Consider the following 20,382-nt stretch of genomic DNA (forward strand, 5'->3'; position numbering starts at 1 on the left):
CTGCCTGGCTAGAAGGGGCTCCGAAGCCAAGAAAAAAAAAAAAAAGAAAACAAACAAATGAAAACAGAACAAATCAGAACAAACAAAAAATAAAGCCTTGGGTGTTCCACCAGCATGGCAGCACGGCCTGGGAAGCAGTTTCACAGTTGAGTGGTATTTCACAGCCTTTCAGGAAGAAGCAAAAAAGACACATGGAGCCAGGTATTTGAGAGAAAGGAGGGGGAGGTAGTGAGACGGAAGGAAGAAATCTAAAGAAGGGGAAAAAAGCAACACCAGCATCCAACAAATGGCACTCAGGGAGCCAGCCAGTGCGGGTGGGTGGAATCCAAGCAACACTGGGGTGAAGCTGGTGCTTCCCGGCCGAGAGACTGTGGCCTCAGGAAGCAGAGGGGGCCATGTAGGGGTGAAGAAAGGTGGAGGGTGAGAAAGCATATATCGCTTGTTCCTGGTTGTTCTGTCTTCTGCTGGAAGCCCTGTGAAGCTGCTTTCTTGTACCCCCTGCTCACTGATCTCTGATAGGAGTCCAAGATGGCAGATCCATGCTGCAGTAGCTGATATGGGACCTCTGCATGTATCTCCTTTCTCTCTGTTCTTGGCCAGTTTCTTATCCCATTCGGTGCTTGGCTGAGTTCTTTATCTCTTCATTTGATGCTTAGGGTTTCAGGATTGATGTGTGACTCTGTTTGACTTAGTGTCTCAGATCTTTGCTGTGGAAGGATGGCATGGTGCTTCTGTTCATAGCGCCATGTTGCCTGGAAGTCTCCACTCCTATTCTTTTTTTGATTGTTGTTTGCTTGATATAGTTTTTTCCATCCTTTGAATTTTAGTTTCTTTGTGTCTTTAAGTCTAAGGTGTGTCTTTTTTAGGCAGCATATAGATGGATTGTGTTTTTTAATCCATTCTGCCACTCTTTTTCTAATTTTTAAAGTTTATTAATTTTACCCCCTTCTCTTTTATTAAATGGAGCCCTGGTGGCGCAGTGGTTAAGAAATCTGCTGCTAACCAAAAAGTTGGCAGTTTGAATCCACCGGCCAGTCTTTGGAAACCCTATAAACCAAAACCAAACCATTTGTGTTGTCTTCTAGTCAGGTTTGATTCATAGTGACCCTATAGGACTGAGCAGAACTGAAGTGGCTCGTGGATTCAAACTGCAACCTTTTGGTTAGCAGCCAAGTTCTTAACCACTGTGCAAGCAGGGAAACCCTATAGGGCAGTTCTACTCTGTCCTATAGGGTTGCCATGAGTTGGATAAACTTGTCAGCAACAGGTTTGGTTTTGGTGTTGGTCTCTTTTAAATATAAGCATTTTGGAACTCTAAACTGTCTTTTAGGAATTAATTTAGTTGTAACATGAAGGTTTTGATAGATGGTGTTTTCACGATTGTTTGAATCTGAATATTTTCTAATGTCCATTTTTATTTCTTCCTTAACTCATGGGTATTTCAGGTTTTTTTTTTTTGAAATTTCTGAACATATGTGGCTTTTATGTTGTACATATGTATGTGTGCATTTATGTATTCATATTTACTTTTTGTTATATTTTTAGATTAACAGCTAACAGTTTCATTTTGGTCAGAAAATTTAGTAGTGTGATATTCATTCTGTGACACTTATTGAGATATGTTTTTAACACAGCAAATTAATTTTCAGAGCAGTATTTCACTAATAAAGCTTGTTATTTATGTTGTTCAGTCTTCTGTATTTTCTATTAGTGACTAGATAAATATACTAAAGTTTCTCAGTATGATGTGAATTTCTCATTTTTTCACAGTTCAATCATTTTTAACTTTATTTTAGGAACTGTATTATTAAGTGCATACCACTTTAAAATTATAATAATTTTCTGATAAATTAAATCTATTTTCTACATAGAATGACCCTCTTTACTTCTTATAATTTTTTTTTTTTTTTACCTTAGTATCCAGGTAATCTGAAATTTGAGCAGTCGTGCTAGCTCTATGGCAATAACTATATTTCTGTTTTATTTTTCCACGTGATCTTGCAGTTTGTAGGTGCATTTATGTTTTAGGTTTTCTCTGCATATAAGTGGTTTTGATATGTTTAGACATTTAAAATGTTTTTAATTGTTTACATGCAGAAAACAAACTACATTGATTATGGTTACTGATGTGGTTGGATTCATACCTATGTTATTTTGTGCTTTCTATTTATTCCAATTTTCTACATTTTGTTTTCATTCACTTTTTTTCTGTTTGCTTTTGGAATGAGTTACTTTTTCTTGTTTATTACTCTGGAAGTTATGCATTCTTCTGTTTTTTTTACTGGTTACCTTAGATATTATAACATATATATTTAAGTTAAAATATAAAGTTAATGAATATATTCACCTCTTTTAAAGCATCTTGATAAACTTTAGTTCTAGTCAGTACCCTTCTGGTTTATGACTTTTAAATGAATAAGATCCAGGCATTAATACAGATCTTGCGCTTTTAAACTCAGAAAGATGTTGGGGGGTGTGTGTGTGTGTGTTTTGTTTTCCCCTCCTGTTCACTGAGTGATACTCATGCCCTTTGGGACAGTATTGGCAGAGGCTCCTGTGGCCATCCAGTCTGCCATATTGCCAAATATGGATGTCCTAGGCCTTTTACACATCCATGTGAACTATCAAATCATTGTATACAACTCCAAGATAAAACAAAACAGAATTATAAATAAATAAATTAATTAAGTGTTGTGATTTTCACTGATGTCGATAAATATATTACTAGAAGCCCTGGTGACACAATGGTTAAGTGCTCAGCTGCTAATCCAAAAGTTGTCAGTTTGGACCCACCAACCACTCCACAGAAGAAAGATGTGGCAGTCTGTTTCTGTAAAGATTACAGCCTTGGAAAGCCTATAGGGCAGTTCTACTCTGCCCTATAAGGTCACTATGGGTCAGAATTGACTCGACAGCACACAACAACAACAACAAATATATTACTAACTTTCGGATGAAGTGACAGATTCATAATATTAAGTTTTCCAAGTTTTCTGTTTCCATGTCCTGAACTGAGAGGAGTTGACAACTGATTGAATATCAAGCTACTGGTATGTGTAGACTAATAAGAACCTGAATGAATTCATCTACATTAAATCCCTGATCTCTGAAGTTCTTTTCTTGCTGGGAAATATAGAAGCCTTCACAAATAAGCACAGGTAAATGAAATTAGACTTTCAATCATAGGGCAGATAATTAAGCGTTAGAATCCTTGGTCTTTCTCCTCATGTTTATTAGATGTTCTTCATTAATCAGATACAGAAAGAACTGATGGGTTCCATCAATGTCAACTGGTGTTAATCCCTGGACAGTCTTAGACACATTCGCTCCTAGAATGAGCAATTTCACTGGGAGGATACAGCCTGGAATTTTCCTGCTTGAGTCTTGTTAGCTTAGAAGCTATACCAAGCTCTACTCCCCAGGTAGTCTCTCTCTCTCTCTACAGCAACACAAGATAAAAATGATTTGGTTTTAGCCAGTCTTGAATTTTAGTCCCACTTCTCTGATTTCAAGCAAAATGACTGTTCTTCTCCCTCTGTGTATCACTTTTTCCCTCTCTTTAAGGTGAGGGACTTAACTTCTAGACTAGACTAGACTAGAACTTCTTCCCAGACTAGAACTTCTAGGAGTCTGCAAGTTTACAATGATTGTGGTCACTGTCCTGATTGGCACCACATTTCATTTTTATCTAGGATCAAGAGATTTAGAACAGCTATGAGTCAGCAAAGAGAAGCCATCCAATTCATAAATGTATATGATGATTTTCCTGGTTTCTCTCCCTGGTGTATGAGCAACATGGAATAGTGCAATAAGATGGTCCGGTCTCATATATATGAGTGTGCTCAGGACTTTCAAGCCCCAGATTGTTTGAGAGATTCACCTTGTAAAAAAAAAGATCCTTCAGAAGCCTAGGGAGGAAAATCAAATATATAGTGTGTCTGCTGTATTCTAGCATATAAAGTATCTAATCACATTCTTGCCCAAGCACTTTGAGATAGGCATTCTCATCCCTATTTTGTAGATGGGAAAAACCACAGCTCAGAAGCAGCCCAAACTGCCTGGAATGGCCAGCACATAGCTCTGCCAGTGGTGTAACTAACCCCTACAGTCATTTTGTCTATCACCTTTAGTGTACAGGGACTTGAGTTCCTGTCTTGCATCTATCCTTGCAGAGTATTGGGTGTGGGGAGGGTCACACATACCCTCTGGTCCTTAGTTCTCCCAAAAATCAGAAATCGATTAGAATATATTTTCTCCTACTTCACTGAATTTTTATGGTGATTAAATAGATAATGGGTATGGAATCTCTTTGAAAGGCTTCCAGAAAAACAGACAGACAAACCCGTTGCTGTTGAGTCATGCTATGGTTCCAACTCATAGCAACCCTATAGGTCAGAGTAGAACTGCCTCATAGGGTTTCCAAGGAGAGGCTGCTGGATTCGAACTGCCGACCTCTTGGTTAGTAGCCAAATGCTTAACCACTGCATCACCAGGGCTATTTGAAAGGCTTAAATGCATAATATTAAAGCACATTCATTGGGAGATGTGGTTTTGGATCACAGTACTACCCTGGTGTAAAGATTAAGAACATCAGCCCTAGTGACACAGTGGTTAAATCACTCAGCTGCTAACCAAAAAGTTAGCAGTTGGAACCCGCCAGCCACTCCTAAGGAGAAAGGTGTGGCAGTCTGCTTCCATAAAGTTTACAACCTTGGAAACCCTATGGGGCAGTTCTGCTCTGTCCTGTAGGGTCACTATGGGTCAGAATCAACTCGATGGCAATGGATTTGGTTTGGTGTTTTGGCTCTGGAGCTAGAAACCCTTGGTTAGAATACTGGCCTGCTCACTTATTTTCCCCCACCCTGATAATGAGAATAAAAACCGGTACATGATAGAGTTGTGGTGAGACTTAAAAGAATGAATATCGGTAAAGTGTTTGGAACTTGGAACAAGGCCTGGCACATAGCAAATGCTCAGTAATGCTAGTTGTTATGAGTACCACTACTTGTCTGGTCATAGGGAGTATTCTAACCATGCTCTGTGCCTGTCTCTCATATACAACACGGAGTAATGGCATCTACTTCCACATAGTTGTAAGCATTGGAGTAATCTAAAAATTTGCATAGTCCTTGGCAAACATAAGTGGTCCATAAATCTGGCTTTTATCCTCCTTTCTTCATTAATGCACATATTTATTGCATCTTTCAACAAATAGAAAATGGGTGCCTATGTACTGTGTGCAGGAATCTCAGATAATATCCTGGAAAAGTGAGGAGAAGTGGTCAGTGGTGGGAGGGTGGAATAGGAGAACAACTTTGAGAAGTAGGAAAGTCTATACAAGACCCTCCCAATGAGTGGGGGCAGGTTCATGAAGAGCGAATGAGTTTTGTTCTTGGCAGAAGAGAAGCCCTCAGGGAATTCCCAGAGAAGCTTCTCTTTTCCTTTTATTGGAGTTGTGCTGGTGTTATAAACCCTCCAGATGAGTTGAGATCATTAGGGAAGCTCGACTGATCACTGTTGAAAAAATATAACAAAACCAGAAGCCTAGGAGTGGGAAGCTTGGGGAGGGGCACAGGGGTGGAGATGGGAACAGGGATGGCTCTTAATACTTAATAACAAATACTAATAATGGCACCGAGTTGGGGACTAATTAAAAGTTTCTAAAAAGAGAGATTGAAAGAGAAAGGAATTCATCCGTGACATCTTGCCTGCCTAGAATCAGGAAGTACTGTGACATAGAGAGGAGAGAGAAGAACAAGGAGTCTGTTGTCTGGGATCAAGGCCTGTTCTTGGGTGACTCAAGTGACCTTGGCAAGTATCTTCATCTCTCTGAGCCTTAGTTTTATCACCTGCAAAATGGTACCTGGCTTTCTATTTCATGGGATTTAGTGAGTAACAAATCTGTATCTTACTACATGACATGAGGAAGCTACTGTCTTTCCTCCAAGGAGAAGCATTGCCTAGGGGTTATTACAAATGTCCTCTAAGCCCTTTGCAACTTGGCAATTTTGTTTCCACAGGGGAGGGGGGAAGATGTGATTTCTGAACTAGGTTTAATATAGGAAGAGAAGACACTGTAATTTGGAATTTAAATGATTTTCTTGAAAGACTGTTACCTTCAAATACCTTTGTTACCATTCTGTAATAGTCTCTGGATTTTTCCCATTAGACATTCATTCCTTTGGTATAATCCTTTGTGCCTTCATCTTTCTCTGATGAAACTACAGGTGTGATAAGTCATATCTACTACTACCAATGCACTTCACATTAATAGGCAAGTACTTTCCTAGCCAAGGAGACAGTTTTAGGGTCTAAGGAAAAGGATCTAATTGACAAACTGGAAATTTTTAATGGCTGCTATAATGCAGGCTTTGATGGGGAGAGAGTTGCCAATTGACTCTACCTCAGAAATTTGACTGGCCACGAAGCATCACAAGCAAACAGGAAAAAGAAAAAGACTTATTTATTGAATACCTACTATGTGCCAGTTGCTTTAGATGTGTTGGTTTACTGTGAATAAAAATCAATGAGGCAAATGTGTAAAAAAAAAAAAAAAACAGAAAAAAAAAGTTGTCATTGACTCGATTCTGACTCATGGCAATCCTATGTGTGTCTGAGTTGAACTATGCTCCATAAGGTTTTCAATAGCTGTTTTTTTCAGAAGTAGATCACTAGGTCTTTCTCCTGAGGCTCCTCTGGATGGATTTGAACCTCCAACCTTTTGGTTAGTACCTGAGCTCTTTAACCATTTTCACTGCTCAGGGACAGAGTTTAAAACACAAGAGAGTAAGTGACTCACCCAAATCTAAATGGCTAGTAAGAAGCAAAAGTGGGAATTGAGTACAGAGCCTGTGTTCTTAGCACTCTACTATGCTGACTTCTGTCCTGCTTTTCATGTTCCCAGGAACCAAGAGGTCTCCAGAATCAGTTACCATCCACAGCCCTGAAAATCTAGAAGGCGGCTATGTACAGAATCACCCGATTTTCCTTTTTTTATTTTTTAAGCTGTTTCATTCCCTTTTTTAGTACACAGTTAATAAGTTTTTGTGTTCTATCTCATTTTAAACTTTCTAATAAAGTTTGCTAATAAAAGATGTAAAAGATGTTTACCTGTGTTTTATTGACTATGCAAAGGCATTCGACTGTGTGGATCATAACAAATTATGGATAACATTGAGAAGAATGGGAATTCCTGAAGACTTAATCGTGCTCTTGAGGAATCTGTACACAGATCAAGAGGCAGTCATTCGAACAGAACAAGGGGATACTGCGTGGTTTAAAGTCAGGAAAGGTGTGCGTCAGGGTTGTATTCTTTCACCATACCTATTCAATCTGTATGCTAAGCAAATAATTTGAGAAGCTGGACTCTGTGAAGAAGAACGGGACACCAAGATTGGAGGAAGATGCATTAACAACCTGCGTTATGCAGATGACACAACCTTGCTTGCTGAAAGTGAAGAGGACTTGAAGCACTTACAGATGAAGATCAAAGACCACAGCCTTCACTATAGATTACACCTCAACATAAAGAAAATTAAAATCCTCACAACTGGACCAATAAGCAACACATGATATATGGAGAAAAGATTTAAGTTCTCAAGGATTTCGTTTTACTTGGATCTATAATCAACACCCATGGAAGCAGCAGTCAAGAAATCAAAAGACACATTGCACTGGGCAAATCTGCTGCAAAAGACTTCTTTACAGTGTTGAAAAGCAAAGATGTCACCTTGAAGACTGACCCAAGCCATGGTGTTTTCAATTGCCTCATATGCATGTGAAAGCTGGACAATGAATAAGGAAGACTGAAGAACTGGCACCTCTGAATTGTGGTGTTGGCGAACAGTATTGAATATACCATGGACTGCTAGAAGAATGAAATTTGTCTTGGAAGAAGTGTGACAAGAATGCTCCTTAGAAGCAAGGATGGCGAGACTACATGCCACATACATTGGACATGTTATCAGGAGGGATTAGTCCCTGGAGAAGGACATCGTGCTTAGTAAAGCAGAAGGTCGGCAAAAAAGAGGGGGATTGACACAGTGGCTGTAACAATGGACTCAAGCATAACAATGATTGTGAGGATGGTACAGGACGGGACAGTGTTTTGTTCTGTTGTACATAGTATCGCTGTAAGTCAGAACCGACTCAACGGCACCTGACAACAATAATAATAACTCTCTGAAAATGTACAGGTAGAAATTGTAGGTTCCTCTTCCTCCTAAGCATAGTAGTTTTTGGAGGTAGCATGAGGCATTCAGTTTAGTGAGTGAATAATCACCTAATTACTTCTTAAAAATAAAGATCCTTAATCTCAATATGTTATATACCTGTAAAACGTTGAATTGGCAAATGTCATGTGATAGATATATTTACAACAACAACAAAAGAGAAGCTGCTGATGCTCCTTATGTACAACCAAACACCTCATGGGATTTGGTTTCTTGGTTTGGAGATTTAAGGTCATGATTTCCAAGGGCATCCCAGTTAACCGGCCTAATACTGTGTTTACTGCTTCTGTTCTAACTCCTAGTTCATTGCATAGTGCCTGGGGTCTTAAAAGCTTTCAAGCGGTCAATCAAGGTACAACAGTTAGTCGATATTCACCTGGAGCAACAGAAGAAGAAGAGTCAGGAATAGGAGGAAGAAATGTAATGTGTGACTAACTGCCTCCATGAACAACTGCCTCCTTTGCCTGAGACCAGAAGAACTGGATGGTACCTGGCTACCGTTACTGAAAGTTTGGTCAAAGATTCTATAGAAGAATTCTGATCAAAAGGGGGAAATACAAAACAGCAATTTCAAATTCTCATGGAATCCAGACTTTCTAGAGGTAATGAGGTTGGAAGAACCCCCACAGCTATTGCCCTGAGATAATCTTTAAGCCTTAAACCAAAAACATCCCCTGAAGTCTTCTTTAAGCCAGAAAATAGTTTAGCTTAACTAGTAAAACATGTGTGCCTTAAGCATTATGCTCTTTTAAGAGCTATGTATATGGGATCAAACTGACAACAGCAACTTGGAAGATTAGATAGAAACCTTAGGAGGTAGTGAATTTATGTTAACGTGGGAAGAACAATTCAGAAAAGGAGGGTGAGAATGGTTGCACAACTTGAAGAATGTAATGAATGTCACTGAATTGTACATGTAGAAATTGTTGAATTGGTATATGCTCTGCTATGTATATCTTAACAACAACAACAAAAATAAAATAAAAAAAATAAAAATAAAAAAATAAAGATCCTGAGGCCCTGCCTCAGAGATGCTGATTCAGTAGTTAGGAGGAATGTCCAAAGAAATCTGCACTTTTTTTAAACCAGCACCAGCCCCCTCACCCGCAAAGCCCCCAGGGCAATTCTGATGCAGTTTTAATTCAGGGACCACTCTTAGAGCACAGGTGTTCCATAAAATTTGAGTTCAAGTCCTGAGAGTTCAAGTCCTGAGTCCTGCTGCTTACTAGTTCTGTGAACTCATGTAAAAATGGCATGGGGGTGGAGTCTGACCTCTTTCCACTTCGCGAGTGGGAAGGAGAATCAAGATCAATAGCCCAAGGCTGATACCTATGAAGCCGGGGTCAGACATGCCTCCTCTCTCTGCCATCTTTACCAATTCTGACACCAGCTGTCCCTCCCACAGCACTCTCTACTAGGTTCAATAATTCATTGAAACGGCCATACAGAACTCACAGACCATACTCACAATTATGGGGTTTATTAGGGAAGTAACAGTTATAATTCAGGCTCAAGAACACTGAGGATACAGTTCTTCCATCAGGATAGCCTCTTCCCAGCTGTGCTCACAGGCACGCCTCTCTCTGGCCCTCAGTCTCTGCCCAAAGGCACTCAGCTTTCTCTCTCCATGGGCCAGGAAGCCCACTGCACAGTATCCTGCTGCTGAGTCTCTCCTGCTGATCTCTCCTTCCTTTATAGTGGTAGACCTCTTCTTCTGCTCTGAAATTGGGTCTCTTTTAAGGCAAAACTGACTGATCCCCTTAGTAGACCCCAATTATATTATTTGCACAGCCCCACCCAATCACCTGCATGGGAGTCACAAGACTATGTTTAGAAAGGCCACTCACAGAAGTAATTAATTGCACCACAGGCCACCACCTCACTTTTCTAGCCACAGTTCTTCCATATTTGGAAGATAACTTCCCCCTTCTAATCATTTTACCAGTCCAAAACAGTCATTAACAATTAGTTCATAAACAGGGCAAAGAGTTCAAAGGGTGAGTTTACTTAGGTATGAGCCACTCAGGTCTGCTGTAGGTTTCCATCTGATCTGGTCAGGTTCTCCAAAAATCATCTCATCTTCACCCTTCCTGGCCTCTGACAAAATTCGACTCAGAAGATTATTCCCTTGTTCTGAGTCTCTCTTGAGGTATCAGCATAAGCAAAACCTTGAGGAGACTTTAGGTTCAGCCCCTGTACTCCTCCGCCTTAGTCCACTTTCAGTTACAGCTTCTACAATTACAGTTTTTATAATCACAACCCTTTTAACAATCAGTACTCACAGCTGAATCATATAATCCTATCAGCATCTTCCCCCACCCTCTCTTTCCCAGACACATTGAGAAAAGAGGAATCTATTCAGTGGGGATCCTCCCTTGTCCCCCTCATTTAATGTAACCACACTCATGAAAGCATGTAAGCCAGCCACTTCATGCCTTTATCTGCCCCGTTTTAGATAGCCAATGTTTAAATTGCCCATCCCTATCGAACCAGTACTCTGAGGAGACAAGCATCTTCCTTGATCTTGAAGAATCTTCAGTTCCATTTGGAACTTTGAGGATGTGTATCCACAAGCAAAGTCCAGTTCGCAGCAAGCCATCAAATGGCAGCAATCTACACCAGCTCGCAGTATCAAACATCTTTTCATTCAGTCAAGTTCTAGTCAGCTCATCCCTACACAGCCAAATCACAAAAGGGTGCCAGCCTTAGGCTTGAGAGTTCACACACACCTCCCAGCACTTCAGACAGTCCCTTCACACACTCTCATTCCTAGTCCCCTTAGGCTAGGTCAATGAGTGCCAATGGAACATGTTCAAACTCAGTCTGTCTCTTTATTGCTGCGCTTCCCCCACTTGCACTCATTAGTGGACCCAGGTGGTCACCATAAGCAAGCAGACCAATCTGTCTACTCACTAGCTCCCTGTAACTTCCTGTCTTGGAGTTTCTTCTGAAGGACACTGACTTTTCCTGCTTAGATGCATCCAATAGCAAACTCAATACATTTCTTCAAACTCTGAGACTCAATGGCCTCATCTATAAAACAAATGTAAGAGTCTCTCCATCACAGAGTTGTAGCTTTAAGGATAAAATTAGGCAGTGTATCGACTCCTGGATCACGGTAAGTGATATGTAACAGTAGAGGTAGAGAGAGACATGCTTCTCCAAGTGGAGGCAAGCTGCCTGGGTTCAGGTCCCATTTGACACTTTTACTAGCTTTGCGATGTTGAGTGACTCCCTTAACATCTCTCTAGCTTAGTTTCTTCATCTGCAAAAGGGGAATATCATGATAGAAAATGAGAATATCATGAAACCTTCTGTCTTGGTTATCTAGTGCTGCTATAACAGAAATACCACAAGTGGATGGCTTTAACATGAAATATTTATTCTATCACAGTCTTGTATGCTAGAAGTCCAAATTCAGGGCATCAGCTCCAGGGGAAGGCTTTCTCTCTCTATCAGTTCTGGGGAACAGTCCTTGTCATCAGTCTTCCTCTGGTCGAGGGGCTTCTCTGTGCAGTTGGGTCCAAAGGGCACACTCTACTCCTGGTGCTGATTTCTTGGTGGTATGAGATCCCCAACTCTCTGCTTGCTTCCCTTTCCTTTTATCTCTTGTAAGATAAAAGGTGATACAGGCCACACCACAGGGAAACTCCCTCTACACTGGATCAGGGATGTGACCTGAGTAAGGGTGTTACATCCCACCCTAACCCACTTTAACATAATCTAATCTTGCCTCATTAACCACAGGCAGAGATTAGGATTTACAACACATAGGAAAATTACATCAATCACAAAATGGAGGACGGCAACACAGTACTGGGAATCATGGTCTAACCAACTTGACACATACGTTTGGGGGACACAATTCAATCCATGACACCTTCCTTATCAAGTAAGTGAATATTAAATACAGTGGTAACTGCAAAAGTCTTAGAGCCCTGACCGGCACTGACTTTTATTATAGCTCCTTAATAAATAATAGTTTTCTGAGGATAGGGGCCCTACCTCATTCTCTGTGGTATGAAAACCAGGGCTGTGAGCAAAGCAATTGCTATCAAACACTGTTAAATAAATAAAAGAACCACCGTAGACAGTGAGGGAGGTGGGCCCATAGTGTGAGACAGTCTAGATAATTCCCAGGGCTCTTGAAATAAAGCACAAGCCTGACAGAGGCCTCTTCTAGCAACTCTTATCCTCTCCTCTAAAACCAAAGCACAATACAAGAGGAATTTAATCCATATGCTTTTCACTCATTTACTCTTAAATCATCCAAATATTATTGGATGAAGCTATCTGATGTCCAAAATGACATATGAAAGAATCACAACAAGATTTCTTAAAAAGCTCTTTTCTGCCAAACAAGACACCACATGTTGGTAAACAAACTTGTCAACCAAAATGAAGTGATGGATATTATCATCCATATTTCTTTCCATCACTCTAGAGTTTTAATGTGCATTTCAATCACTTTCATCGCCCCCCAGCCCTTCCTTTGGTATAAATTTCGCCCCCTCAACTGCCCCAGAATTCAATAATATCTTCAGAGTAAGTAGATCTCTCTCTCTATTTGTGCAGCAAAGGAAACGGGTTTTGCAGTTGTTTCCGCACATATTTGTATAGGAAGAAAAAATATCAGGAGGAGTTTTAGTGTTCATAGGCAGACAATTGCATATTTAAAAGATCTGAATAACACATCTATTCCTGACATTTTCGTTAGCAGGTTTTAGCAGAAATGTGGTACAAAAGGGAAGTCCCTTGATTAACAGATACATACATTCACCTATGCAAATAAATGTCCCCTGTATTTATGTTGATGATATGCAAAGCAGCACGTGGTGAGGAGATAAGGGAGGGACAATTAATGTATAGAATTGCAGAGGAGGAAGGGGTTACTTTTGGTGGGTTTGCTTACCAAAGATTTTAAGTAAGTTTGAGAGATTTTTATAAAGGATGACTAGAACTTTCACTTGCAAAATTTGGGTGAACTATGGATGAGCAGAATAGCAGAAGCAAAGGCCCAGAGGCACAAAATGGAAGAAGTTATTTAGGAAATAATCTACTGTTCTACTGGGTCAGAACACACTTTGTGAAACAAACTCTGACTCAAAATCACATTTTAAGTGATATAAAAGTCATCCAGGCCATATAGAATATGTGGCTTGAGTGTCCTTTGTAGTGGCTATAGCCAATGGAGTCCTCCAAATTGGCTTGATTTTCTCCAGTGAAGGGAAACTCACTATCTGATCCAATAGTCCATGCCATGTTTGGAAACTTCTGATTTTACATGGAACAAATATTCATTTACTGTTGATACTTGTTCTAAGCGATTGGGTTACAAAGAACACACATAATTGGTCTTTACTTACAATACTAGAGGTATTTAACAATACCAACACTTAATTCATTCAACTCGTTGATTAAATTCCATGTCCCAGATTCTGAATTAATCAACAAGAGGATGATGTTGAACAAAATGGACACAAATCTTGCCTTCATAGAACCTTTGGCCTGGTGAGAGGCATGCACAAGAACTGAGAACATAATGTGATGGGTGTTATGATGAGGTAACTCTAGGGCACTGAGAAATTACATCAGATGAGCATCTAGTCTGGACTTCAAGAAGCTGGAATAATTATGGTCTCTGGAATTATGTTGTCTCTTTGTGAAAGAAATCTCAGTTCCTTTAATTCTTTTCCTCACTGTCTTGCTCACTCTACTGTGGTCATTGTCTAAACTGTCTTCCCTTCTTAAAAACCGGAAAGCAGCACTGTTAGCACTGTCTGATTAGGGAGTATCTATCACCCATCTGTTTTTACATGCTAGATTTCTGTTTACAAAGCTTAAATTTGTAGCAAACATTCATGTTGGCTGACGACCTCACATTATTTTATTACTTTGTTCTTGTTGTTGTTATTACTGTTAGTTTCCATTGAGTCAGGTTTGACTCACGGCAACCTTTTGCATAACAGAACAAAACATTGCCTGATCCTACACCATCTTCATAGTTTTTGATATATTTGAGTCCATTTTTTCGGCTATTGTGTCAATCCATCTCATTACCAATCATAACATCCTTTTCTAGCAATTGGTTTTGCCTAATGGTTGCCCCAGCACAAATACATACAATACACACACATACACACACACAAATACACACTTACAGATACCTTTTTGTGGCTTTCATTTCTAGAACTTTCCTTTCATATTACTTCACTTCTCCTTTTTAGATACAGTTCATTTATCCAGGCTGTTCAGATCACTTTGAATTTTGATTCTGTCATTCAACATATTCCTACCGTTATGTCACTTATGTATTTGATGATCAGGAGCTCTCACTCTTCATCTGAGACATTGATAGAAATGTTGAACAGGGCAGGACAAAGGGATGTCGCCGGTCCCGGTCCTCAAGGTTGGCATTGATCAATTAATTAGCACTCCTGGGGATCATCTTTCAACTCATTTCAAAACCAGTCCATCATTCCTCCGTCTGGCTTCCATTATTCACTCTTTTCTACAAAGATATCAAGGAAGACTTTGTGAAATTGCACATGGAAAGCTAGATACGCTGTACTGGCTTCCTTTCCCTGATCTGCCATCCTAGACTATAAATATCCTAGAGTGAAATGAGGTCAGTCTGATTTGACTTACTCTTTGAGAGCCACACCATGACCAAAGTGAAAGTGGTACTCTTTCTGTACGATAAGAACTTCAGAATCTGAGAGCTGTAAAGGATTGTAAAGATTATCTCATCCAACCTCATCGTTCCACAAGTGAGTCTCAAGCTTGAAATAACTTTGCCTATGGTCACACAGCTAGTCAGAGCTTGAAATGTAGTTATAACTTATATTCCCCTTTTCACACTTAGGAGGAGTGGAATTGACTTTGGAAAAGTATTTCTCAAAATATATTCCATAGAATATTACTTCCAGGCTGGGGGGGAAAAAAAAGTCCCCATGTTCAAATGCATTTGAAAAACAGCATGCATTGCCACGTTAGTGATTGAAAATTTACTCATTCATTTAATAAATATTTACTGATAGTCCCTGTGCATCAGATACTGTGCTAGACGTGGAGATATGATGGTGAATAAGACAGATAGGGGCTATCTCTAATAGATTTTCTTCCAGGCAGAGATAAAAACATTGAATAACTAATTACACAAATACAATCATACTATGAATTTTGAGCTGCCTCCTCAAGGACCTTAAAGATGTGAATGGAGTCAAACTTTTGGAACCTTCATTTGCTGATGTGGCACAACTAAAAATGATAAGAAATAGCTGCAAATATTCATTAATAATAGGAACGTGGAATGTACGAAGTATGAATCTAGGAAAATTGGAAATCATCAAAAATGAAATGGAACACATAAACATCGATACCCTAGGCATTAATGAGCTGAAATGGACTGGTATTGGACATTCTGAATAGGACAATAATACTGTGTACTATGCTGAGAATGGCAAATTGAAGAGGAATGGCATTGCATTCATTGTCAAAAAGAACATTTCAGGATCTATCCTGAAGTACAGCGCTGTCAGTGATAGGCTAATATCCATATACCTACAAGGAAGACCAGTTAATATGGCTATTATTCAAATCTATGAACCAACCACTAAGGTCAAAGATGAAGAAATTGAAGATTTTTACCAACTTCTGCAGTATGAAATTCATCGAACCTGCAGTCAGGATGCATTGATAATTACTGGGGATTAGAATTTGAAAGTTGGAAGCAAAGAAGAAGGATCAGTAGTTGGAAAATATGGCCTTGGTGATAGAAAAGATGCTGGAGATAGTATGATAGAATTCTGCAAGACCAATGACTTCTTCGTTGCAAATATCTTCTTTCAACAACGTAAATGGCAACTATACACGTGGGCCTCGCCAGATGGAATACACAGGAATAAAATCGACTACATCTGGGGAAAGAGATGATGGAGAAGCTCAATATCATCAGTAAGAACAAGGCGGGGGCCAATTGCAGAAGAGACCATCAATTGCTCATATGCAAGTTCAAGTTGAAGCTGAAGACAGTTAGAACAAGTCCACAAGAGCCAAATTACAACAATAAGTATATTCCACCTGAATTTAGAGACCATCTCAAGAATAGATTTGATGCATTGAACACTGATGACTCAAGACCAGATGAGCTGTGGAATGACATCAAAGACATCATACATGAAGATAACAAGAGGTCATTAAAAAGACAGGAAAGAAAGAAAAGACCAAAATGGATGTCAGAAGAGATTCTGAAACTTGTTCCTGAACATTGGGTAGCTAAAAGTGAACAGAAGAAATAATGAAGTAAAAGAGTTGAACAGAAGATTTCAAAGGATGGCTCAAGAAGACAAAATAAAGTATTATAATGACATGTGCAAAGTCCTGGAGATAGAAAACCAAAGGGGAAGAACATGCTCAGCATTTCTCAAGCTGAAAGAACTGAATAAAAAGGACTCTATGGGCAAAATACTGAATGACCCAGGAAGCATCAAAAGAAGATGGAGGGAATACATAGAGCCACTGTACCAAAAAGAATTGGTCGACATTCAACCATTTCAGAAGGTAGCATATGATCAAGAACCAAAGGTACTGAAGGAAGAAGTTCAAGCTGCACTGAAGACACTGGTGAAAAACAAGGCTCCAGGAATTGAGGGAATATCAACTGAGACGTTTCAACAAACAGGAACAGCACTGGAAGTGCTCACTTGTCTATGCCAAGAAATTTGGAGGACAGCTACGTGGCCAACTGACTGGAAGAGATCCATATTATGCCTATTCCAAAGAAGGGTGATCCAATAGAATGCAGAAATTATTTAACAATATCATTAATATCATACACAAGTAAAATTTTGCTGAAGATCTTTCAAAAGTGGTTGCAGAGTACATCGACAGGGAACTGCCAGAAATTCAAGCCAGATTCTGAACAGGATGGGGTAGGAGGGATATCACTGCTGATGTCAGATGGATCCTGGCTGAAAGCAGAGAATACAGAAAGATGTCTACCTGTGTTTTATTGACTATTCAAAGGCATTCGACTGTTTGGATCATAACAAATTATAGATAACGTTGCAAAAAATGGGGATTCCAGAACACTTAATTGTGCTTATAAGGAAGCTGTACATAGACCAAACCAAGAAGCAGTTGTTAGAACAGAAAAAGGGGATACAACATGGTCTAAAGTTAGGAAAGATGTGTGTCAGGGTTGTATTCTTTCAGCATAATTATTCAATCTGTAGGCTGAGCAAATAATCCAAGAAGCTGGACTATATGAAGAAAAACAGGGCATGCGGATTGGAGGAAGACTCATCAATAACCTGTGATATGAAGATGACACAACCTTGCTTGCTGAAAGTGAAGAGGACTTGAGGTGCTTACTGACGAAGATCAAAGATTAAAGCCTTCAGTATGGATTACACCTCAACATAAAGAAAACAAAATCCTTACAATTGGATCAATAAGCAACATCATGATAAACGGAGAAAAGATTGAAGTTGCCAAGGATTTCATTTTACTTGGATCCACAATCAATGCTCATGGCAACAGCAGTCAAGAAATCAAATGATGCACTGCATTGGGCAAATATGCTGCGAAAGTCCCCCTTAAAGTGTTAAAAAGCAAAGGTATCACTTTAAGGACTAAGGTGTGCCTGACCCAAAGCATGGTGTTTTCAGTCACCTCATGTGCATGTGAAAGCTGTGCAATGAATAAGGAAGACTGAAGAACTGACACCTTTGAGTTATGGTGTTGGTGAAGAATGTTGAATATACCATGGACTGCCAAAAGAACATACAAATCTGTCTTGGAAGAAGTACAGTCAGAATACTCCTTAGAAGCGAGGATGGCGAGACTTTTTCTCACATGCTTTGGAGATGTTATCAGGAGGGACCAGTCCCTGGAAAAGGGCAACATGCTTGGTAAACTAGAGTGTCAGCAAAAAAGAGGAAGACCCTCAATGAGATGGATTGGCACAGTGTCTGCAACAATGGTCTCAAGCATAACAATGATCATGAGGATAGCACAGGACGGGGCAGTGTTTCATTCTGTTGTAAGTAGGGTCGCTATGAATTGGAACTGACTCAACGGCACCTAACAACAACATGAATTGTGAATTGATCTGAAGGAAATTTATAGGGTGTTCAAAGAGATAGGAGGAGTCTAAGAGAAGGCCTAGGTGAAAACGATATATCTAAGATAGTTCAGCTAGAAAATATATTGTCGTATTCAACAAAATGGAAGAGGGAGAGGGAGAGCTTTCAGCTATGACCCTGAGAAAAACACAGGCTAACTAAAGAAGGGATATGATGAAAATGTTAGGGTAAGAGTGAAAGCACAGGAATCTATCAGGAGAATTTTGGCAAAGAACTGGAAGAAGGAAGATGGCGGGTTGAATATTCACCTATTTAAGTGTCCTAATAGTCTTGCAGTTAAAAAAACAACCAAGCAAACATACAGCTAATGTCTTTACCATTGCTTCCCAATATTCCAAATTCATTTGGCCAGAGAATTTTTATTTTAAGTAATACCTATTATATTCCATGGGATTTTGATGGACTCATTTTAAGCAATGGTACTTTGAGACATCGCAGGCTAAAGTCACATTCTGAGTTCTTCGCCAGTGATAACAGAGCCTGCCATTTGCTTGTTTTCTGCTTTGGAGAGTTTTATTGGTTTGTTTTCTTTTCACAGTAGGTGATTCATTTGTTTATGAAGATCACCCTGGTGCTAGTTAGTTTACATTCATTCAGATCGCCAGTTCTCATGCTTAAAAAAAAATGAACCCATGTAGTAACCCCAATATATAACCATGTTTACTTGTGTACCCTTTTATTCTTCACCTCCCTCTACTCACAGTGTCATCTGTTTTCAGAATAGAATTCTAATTACTCACTAATATTTCAGAACACTAACTCCTACGTAAAAATTACCTGGCAGACTAATTAACCAGGAATGAATTACACATTCAGATGCATTTCTACAGGCTGATGTCATCTTATTTTAAATTGTGGAATGAAGAATCAGAGGACTAGCAGGAGACACCAAGGTGTCAATAATGAAATAATAATAACCAACGTAAGTAGTGTTACTCTCATCCATCAGATCATTTAATCATCATGACTCTGTAAGGCAGAGCTCCTTATACTTCATGGGCACATAGTTCACTTGGGAACCCAATCCATTGATTTCAGATTGCTGATTCAGTAGGTCTAGGTGGGGTCTGAGATTCTGCATTCTAGCAAGCTCCCAGGTGATGATGCTAAGCCTCGATCCACACATTGTGGAATGAGGGTATAATATACCATCTCAATTTGTATTTCAGAAAATTAGTGTATCAGTTGCTTCAGCAACTGGGGATAGAAAATCCCAGTTCAAACTGTCTTAAGCAATGACACCATTTTATATTAAATCACGTAACAACACATCTAGTGGTAAGCCTACCCCAGCCCTGGTATGTTAGCATCTCCACATTTTCATAAAAGATTCAGGTTCCTTCCATCTTCCTATTCTTCTCTCAGCAGTAGCTTCATCCTAAAGCTATTTCTCTTGCTCACATTATGGATATAACAGTTCTGGTGTCATATTCAGACATGACCACATTCAGAGGAAATGATTTCTCATCTACTGTTTCCTTCTTAAGACAAAGAAACCTTTACCAGGGTCACCCAGCAGATGTCCCTCCCATTGTATTAGATATATCTGCATCATGTGTTCATAAGCAGTAGGCAATGTCAGTACCCAATCTTATGCCCTCAGCTTACCCCCAGATCACCTGCAGTTTCAGTAAATCTTGTTTATGCCCCTAATTTCTAGCTCAGGAAAATGTATCTCAGTGTCTGAGGATCTCTCTGGAATGTGCTCAGTCTGCACATTGGCCAGGCTGGAAATGCCAGAGAGTTAATGTTCTAAGGAGCAACAGTCAACAAGTGAGCATGGTGACTAAAATCCTGGCCTCCTCATTCCTCAGGGGGAGCATGCTAAGATATGTCCTCCAGAGTCCTCCAGTGGGTCTCCAGTGGTAATGACCCCCACTTGGACACAGAGGGACTGGCTCATGAACTCACCATATGTGGCTTTCTTTGCTTCTCTGTCTCACATCATGTCTCCTTCACAGTGATTCCTAGGATCATTTCCCAAGAAACTGCTTGCACGTATA

Source organism: Trichechus manatus, unplaced genomic scaffold (assembly GCF_000243295.1).
Source record: "Trichechus manatus latirostris isolate Lorelei unplaced genomic scaffold, TriManLat1.0 scaffold00016, whole genome shotgun sequence".
Classification (NCBI taxonomy): domain Eukaryota; kingdom Metazoa; phylum Chordata; class Mammalia; order Sirenia; family Trichechidae; genus Trichechus; species Trichechus manatus.